A 5,655-nucleotide genomic window follows, 5' to 3' on the forward strand; every position below is an offset into this window, starting at 1 on the left:
CGATTGTTAGTTCTTCTATATATCAAAGGATGATTCCAGTAATCGCCTTGGTGGTACCTTCTCATCAACAACAGGAAAAACAAATAAGAAAAGAAAGAAATAAACTATTTACTCCTACGCACTACACACAAACATAAAGTAACACCATGCTTCCCCGGCAACGGCGCCATTTTGGCGGGCTCGAAAACGCGCGGATTAAGATTTGATGAAGTTATATGGAGGATAACTGAATCGGTTGGACCAGTTAGCAAATTGTTGTTGCCAATTAATCGAATCAATCCTCGAACCAAAATTTAAACACTGGGTCAAGTAAATTGCAGGTAATAACATAAAAGTAAATGCGCGATTTAAAAGAGAGAATAACTTCGATTAAACTAAGATACGATTACAGCGTGAAAATAAACTAAGCTAACACTTCGAAAATAAAGAAAGCGGTAAACTGAGAAGAATCTCAGCGGGAAACTTAAGTTACGCCGACAGAAATGGTTATTCTGCAACGCTCCCTTTGGTCGCCCTTTTAACTACGCTATCTAAGCTAAACTAGAGATCTGAACTAAACTAAGCTAAGAGAGCAGAACTAAGCTAAACTAAGTTAGAGAGCTGAACTAAGCTAAACTAGGCGGAAAGTAAAGTCTCGGATACTTTCTTGTGGTGGCGCAGCCTCTATTTATAAGCTCGAATCGGCCTCCAGCTGGATAACGATCTTGACAGGGAATATTCGCTCATGCAGAGGATGAGCGACTCATTGATTGCTACGTGCTATTTCTTCTAGAATAACAACGCTTTTGGATAACAAATTTCTGATCGGTTCGTCCTGGCGTCTTCACAAGCTGGCACGTGTCCCCTTCTAGAACGTCGTCCTGGGTAACAGAATGGTGCGCCACATCCAGCTCATTTCCTCACGTTTTCCTTCTAGAAACTAGCGGTCCCCACTTTAACTGCTTGACCTCGCCCCTTGATCAACTCCTCTGATTTTTGGCCTTTTTCGCCTTTTGTACGTGCTTGATTAGTTCGGCGTTGCTGCCTTGGACAAGTAGCATTTCTGCACATTTTAACACTTGTTTGCACGATAAACCGATCAAGTAGTATATGTTTTACCCCAAAACCGATGCATGAAATGAGTCTTACCATCCTACTATTAAATACGAAAGATATATTTTTCTGCACGAGATTTATAAAGTATTGTTTTGTGAGTAAAGTAAAGTGAGTAAAGTAAAGGCCCGTTCAGTTTTCCTTTTACATAATAGTCAGAGTTGTAACAACATTAGGTTTGAATTAGTATGGCCCACCATAGCGTGATTATTGGTGTTTAGATTTGCTGAAAAAATAATTAATTTTAATCTGTTTAATAGAATTTGAGCAATTTAACCCCGCCCCAAAAACCAAATCCGCAGCTTCTCCGCTAAATTGAAAAATTGGGCGGCGATTTTCAATTTTCACAATCCGCTCTTCAGATAGGTGAACACTCTGGAATCTGAACACTCACAACGTCCCTGAGGATATCGAAGCTGAGATTCAACCCATAGCACGGTATGCGCGAATCCTATTCATTTTACTTTAATTTCCCCGCCGTTCGATTCCCTCTTCGGAGGTTTGATCACCACACTTTGCCTCCCCATTTGTGTTTGATAATCAGTGTTTCTTGCAATGTGTGATGTTAATCTATGATTATACCTATTGGTTACAGTTGACTGCAAAATTTCATGTGAATTTATGATTTTCATTTTTTCAAATGGATGCCCTACATTTTGACATTTGTGAATCTGGGAAAAATTTCAAATAAGTGGTAGAATAAGCATTCGTAGAAATCCGCTATTTGTGTTGTGATTGGATTTTAAACTCAAATTTCATTGCAGCAAAATGTCTATCGTCAATCGCGCAGCCGTTAGATCTGGGATTGGTTCCGGTAGTGACGGTTTGTTCTCTCTCAGCCTTTCCACAATAAACTCAGTTGTATCATGATTATTCAGGTTATGATCCGTTGATCGATTGATGTGTAAATGGTGTAATGAGTAGGGGAAACTGACCAGCCGATGGCGAAGTTCAAGAGGGGCGATCGTTCATGAAGAATCTGGACATTACGCGAGGAAAAGATACTCGCAACAACCTTGGTTGAACTTGTTGCCCGGAGTTGGAAATCGGACAATGGATTTTGGCCTGGTTCTCTCCAGAAAATCGAAGACAGTATTCGGGCTGAATTCCCCAACTCGGATCTCAAGGGTACCCCGCATGTTACTTCAAAAATTCCTGCTTGGAAAAAGAGCTACAACAGCCTGCGAGGGATCATAGCACGAACTGGGGTGGGCTTCACTCCACATGGGGATTTCAAAATTGACTGTTCTGACGAACAGTGGGAGCAGATTGTGAATATTTTATTCCTTAACTCGTTGCTACTGAGCACTTGAATACGATTTATGTTTAACTTTTCACTTGCGGACAGTTTAATGTATAATCCCTCTGTGTGTGTAGGCTGACAAGCATGCCAAGTTAATGCTGGCGAAGTCTTGGCCCTTTTGGGAGACAAGGAAGATTATTTTTGGCAGGGACAGAGCAACCGGATCAATGGCTGAAGACATTGCGGATGCTGCTACGCGATCGCGTCCCCAAGAAACCTTGGGAAGTGAGTGCAACGAAAATGATTACTGATGGATCCGCGAATTTTTGATGTTAGCAAATGCTGGTAGAGAATGAAAATACAGACACAAAGAATTTACGTGGTTCGATTTACTGAAGTAAATCTACGTCCACGGGAAAAAGGGAGGGCAAGATTGTATTGCTTGATCTGTTTTCTACAGCTTACAAATACAAACTTGCTATTTGCTATATGGTGTTTTATCTCTAGAGAGCTTAACCCCCTCATATCAGATCTAAGTTCCATTTATATCTTGGACTAAGATCGTGGCTTGCATCACCACCCTAAGTCGTGGATGTCGTGTAGGTCATGGCCTAAGATCGTGGATGTAGCGTAGGTCATGGCCTACGATCGTGGCCTGAGTTGACACCACGTGGTAGTGGGTGTGTTGGACATCCTGTATGGGTCCACTAACTCCTTGTTCGGTCGAATACTGAGACCGAACTGCTTTGGTTGCCGATCTGAGAGTAGAGCTTGATGCCGACCTGAGAGCAGAGCTTGATTGGTTGGCTTTTACCGAGCTGTAGGCTGAGGCCGAACTCTTTGGTAATGCCGAACTCATACTCCTGCTTTGGTTGCCGATCTGAGAGTAGAGCTTGATGCCGACCTGAGAGCAGAGCTTGATAGGTTGGCTTTTACCGAGCTGTAGGCTGAGGCCGAACTCTTTGGTAATGCCGAACTCATACTCTTCCTTGGGCTTTGGGCTGATGGGCCGTCATTGCTGTTGGGCTTGTTTAGTACGCACCCCATCACTACCCCCCCCCGAAAAGCGAAGTGAATCACTTCGGCGAAGCGAGTCACTTCGGCATTCTGGAATACGGGGGGAGGCTGAAGTCGGGGGACGTGCCCTGCGCGTGACTGCATTAAATGCGGCATTAAATGCGACAGTAAAATCTGGCCGTCGAATCCTGAAAAGGTGGGATATGAAACGGTGCGATGATTTGAAATCTTTTCCAAATCTGATAAATACCGCCTTTCTTCATCATTTGAACACCTTTGCTATTGGCTTCTTCTGCACTCTCTATCTTTTGCGTGAAAAATTTCCTTCCGCTTTCAAAAATTTCCTCAGGATTTCTTCAAACTTTCAAAGAGTAAGAACCATGTCTGCTTCTTCTTCGTCTGAGTCTGGTAGCGGTAGAAAAGGGGGTAAGGGGTCTTCTAGCCGGAAAGAATCCGGGGAGAAGACCGTAGAGTATTTTCACAGTATCTTGAGTAAGGATACTGTGATATCCCTTTACGAAAAATACTCTTTTCCTGGGGGGAAGGCGGTGGTTCCCGACGATGATCATAGGGCTAACGATCCGCCGGAGGGTTATGCCACCGTTTACGAAGCCTGCTTAGAATGCGGGCTTCGTTTCCCTCTTCCCCCACCTTTTGTAGAGTTTCTTGATTTTTTTCAACTCCCTTTAGGTCAGGTGACTCCGAATTCTTGGAGGCACTTGTCGGCTTTTGCTGCCGAACTCCGTAGGTTAGATAAGGATCTGTCTCTGCGGGCAATCCTTAATTTTTTCCAATTTAAAAGGAAGGGATCTTGGTTTTACTTGATCCCCTTACAGCCTTTTAGGGCATTCTGCAAAACCAAGTGGCCGAAATGGCAAAACCGCTTCTTTTTTTATAATAGGACAGCGGCTCCGGGCTTCCCCTGGAGAGGGCCGAAGTCCGTGATTCCTCACCCTCGGTTAGAACCATTGGCCGAGCTCGATGACGAGCTCAACAAGATTCCCATAGTTAGGAAACAATACACGGAGTCTGAGCTCGTCAAGGGCGACGTCGTGTTCGACATCTCGTCTTCGGACGAAGAGGCCGAGGGTGAGGATTTCTCTTTACCTTTATGTTCTACTGCTTTAACGAAGAAAACTAACCTTGCTTTCTTGCTTTTTGGCAGTGTACATGCTGAACAAGGCTACCCGAAAATCTTCGGAGTCCAAGGAGCCGGAGAGGCCGAAAACCGCCAGCTCGGCGTCTGATGCCGAGAGGACTCCGAAAAGGCAAAAAACCTCTTCGGATCCGAAGAAGCCGGAGTCAACTTCGGCAAAGGGGAGGGGGAAGGCCCAGAAGCCCCCGAGAGCGCCAGAGAAAGACGTGGTCTTGGCGCCTCCTTCGGAACATATCTGTGAGCCGTTTTTATGGCCCACGGACTTCGCCGAGGTGAATTCTCTTCTTGATTTTCTGGCCTTGCTTTTTTTTTTTTTCTGTATTTTTTGTGGTCCCTTTGTTGACTTTTTTCTTTATTCATTTTCAGAGGAACGATATGCTCTCCAAGCTCGTCGCCGTCGAACTCTCCAAAGCGTCCAATGACTATGCCGAGATGCAGAGGAAGTTGGCAGCTGCTTGTCATCGGGCCGAACAGGCTGAGGCTAACTTTGAGAAGGCCAGAGCTGCTAGGATTTCGGCCCAGGATGAAGCTCAGTTTGCCAAAAACCAGCTCGTCATCCAGCGAGAGCAGGCGAAGCGGAGCGATGCTGCTGCCGTGGTTGCCCAAGGGGAGGCTCTCCGTGTTTACACGGAGAAACTCTTTTTGAGCAGCCAGTTCTCGGCCTTTGTCGGTAGCCTGGTAAGGCTAATTGCCGATAAGGGCGAGCAGGGGGCCGACGTCGTGCTGCCTCTGTACAGCCGAGAGATAGCAGCTCGGCTTCAGAATCTGCCGCTCCTTGAGGAGCTCGCTTCATCTTCGGTCCTGCTTTCTGCAGACCGAGTCCGGAGTTGTCGAGCTGATCGGGACGAGAACCTGGAGGCTATCTTTGCCTCCGTGGGACCCGTTTCACCCGCTTCGACTTACAACGGAGAGGGTGAGGCCGAGCCGCTGGAGCGGGAGGCCGAAGTCGATCAGGCCGGGCATCCGGAGAAGGAGGCCGATCAGGAGGCGGAGGCGAGGCCGGCAGGAGGCGAGGCCGAGGCTGAGGTAGCCCAGGAGAAGGAAGCTGTACCAGACCGAGGAGCCGGAGACGAAGCAGGCGGAGTATGATTTCGTCTCCCTTCTCTTAGTCTAGTTTCTTCCTTGTAAAATGGCCTTGAAGCCCTAG

The 5,655-nt window shown here is 46.3% G+C and overlaps 1 long non-coding RNA gene across 2 annotated transcripts; it reads left to right on the forward strand.

The window, feature by feature from the left end:
* The first annotated feature begins 1,368 nt into the window (after positions 1 to 1,368).
* LOC121799043 lies at positions 1,369 to 4,571 on the forward strand. Of its 2 annotated transcripts, none has more exons than XR_006050136.1 (4): positions 1,369 to 1,530; positions 1,857 to 1,915; positions 2,017 to 2,620; positions 4,518 to 4,571. It is a non-coding gene; the product is annotated as an uncharacterized LOC121799043 (long non-coding RNA). The 2 variants fall into 2 exon arrangements; XR_006050137.1 differs by lacking the exon at positions 4,518 to 4,571 and having other exon boundaries at positions 2,017 to 2,363; positions 2,470 to 2,755.
* Positions 4,572 to 5,655: the final 1,084 nt, after the last annotated feature.

The sequence above is a fragment of the Salvia splendens genome, chromosome 4 (genome assembly GCF_004379255.2).
Source record: "Salvia splendens isolate huo1 chromosome 4, SspV2, whole genome shotgun sequence".
Lineage (NCBI taxonomy): Eukaryota > Viridiplantae > Streptophyta > Magnoliopsida > Lamiales > Lamiaceae > Salvia > Salvia splendens.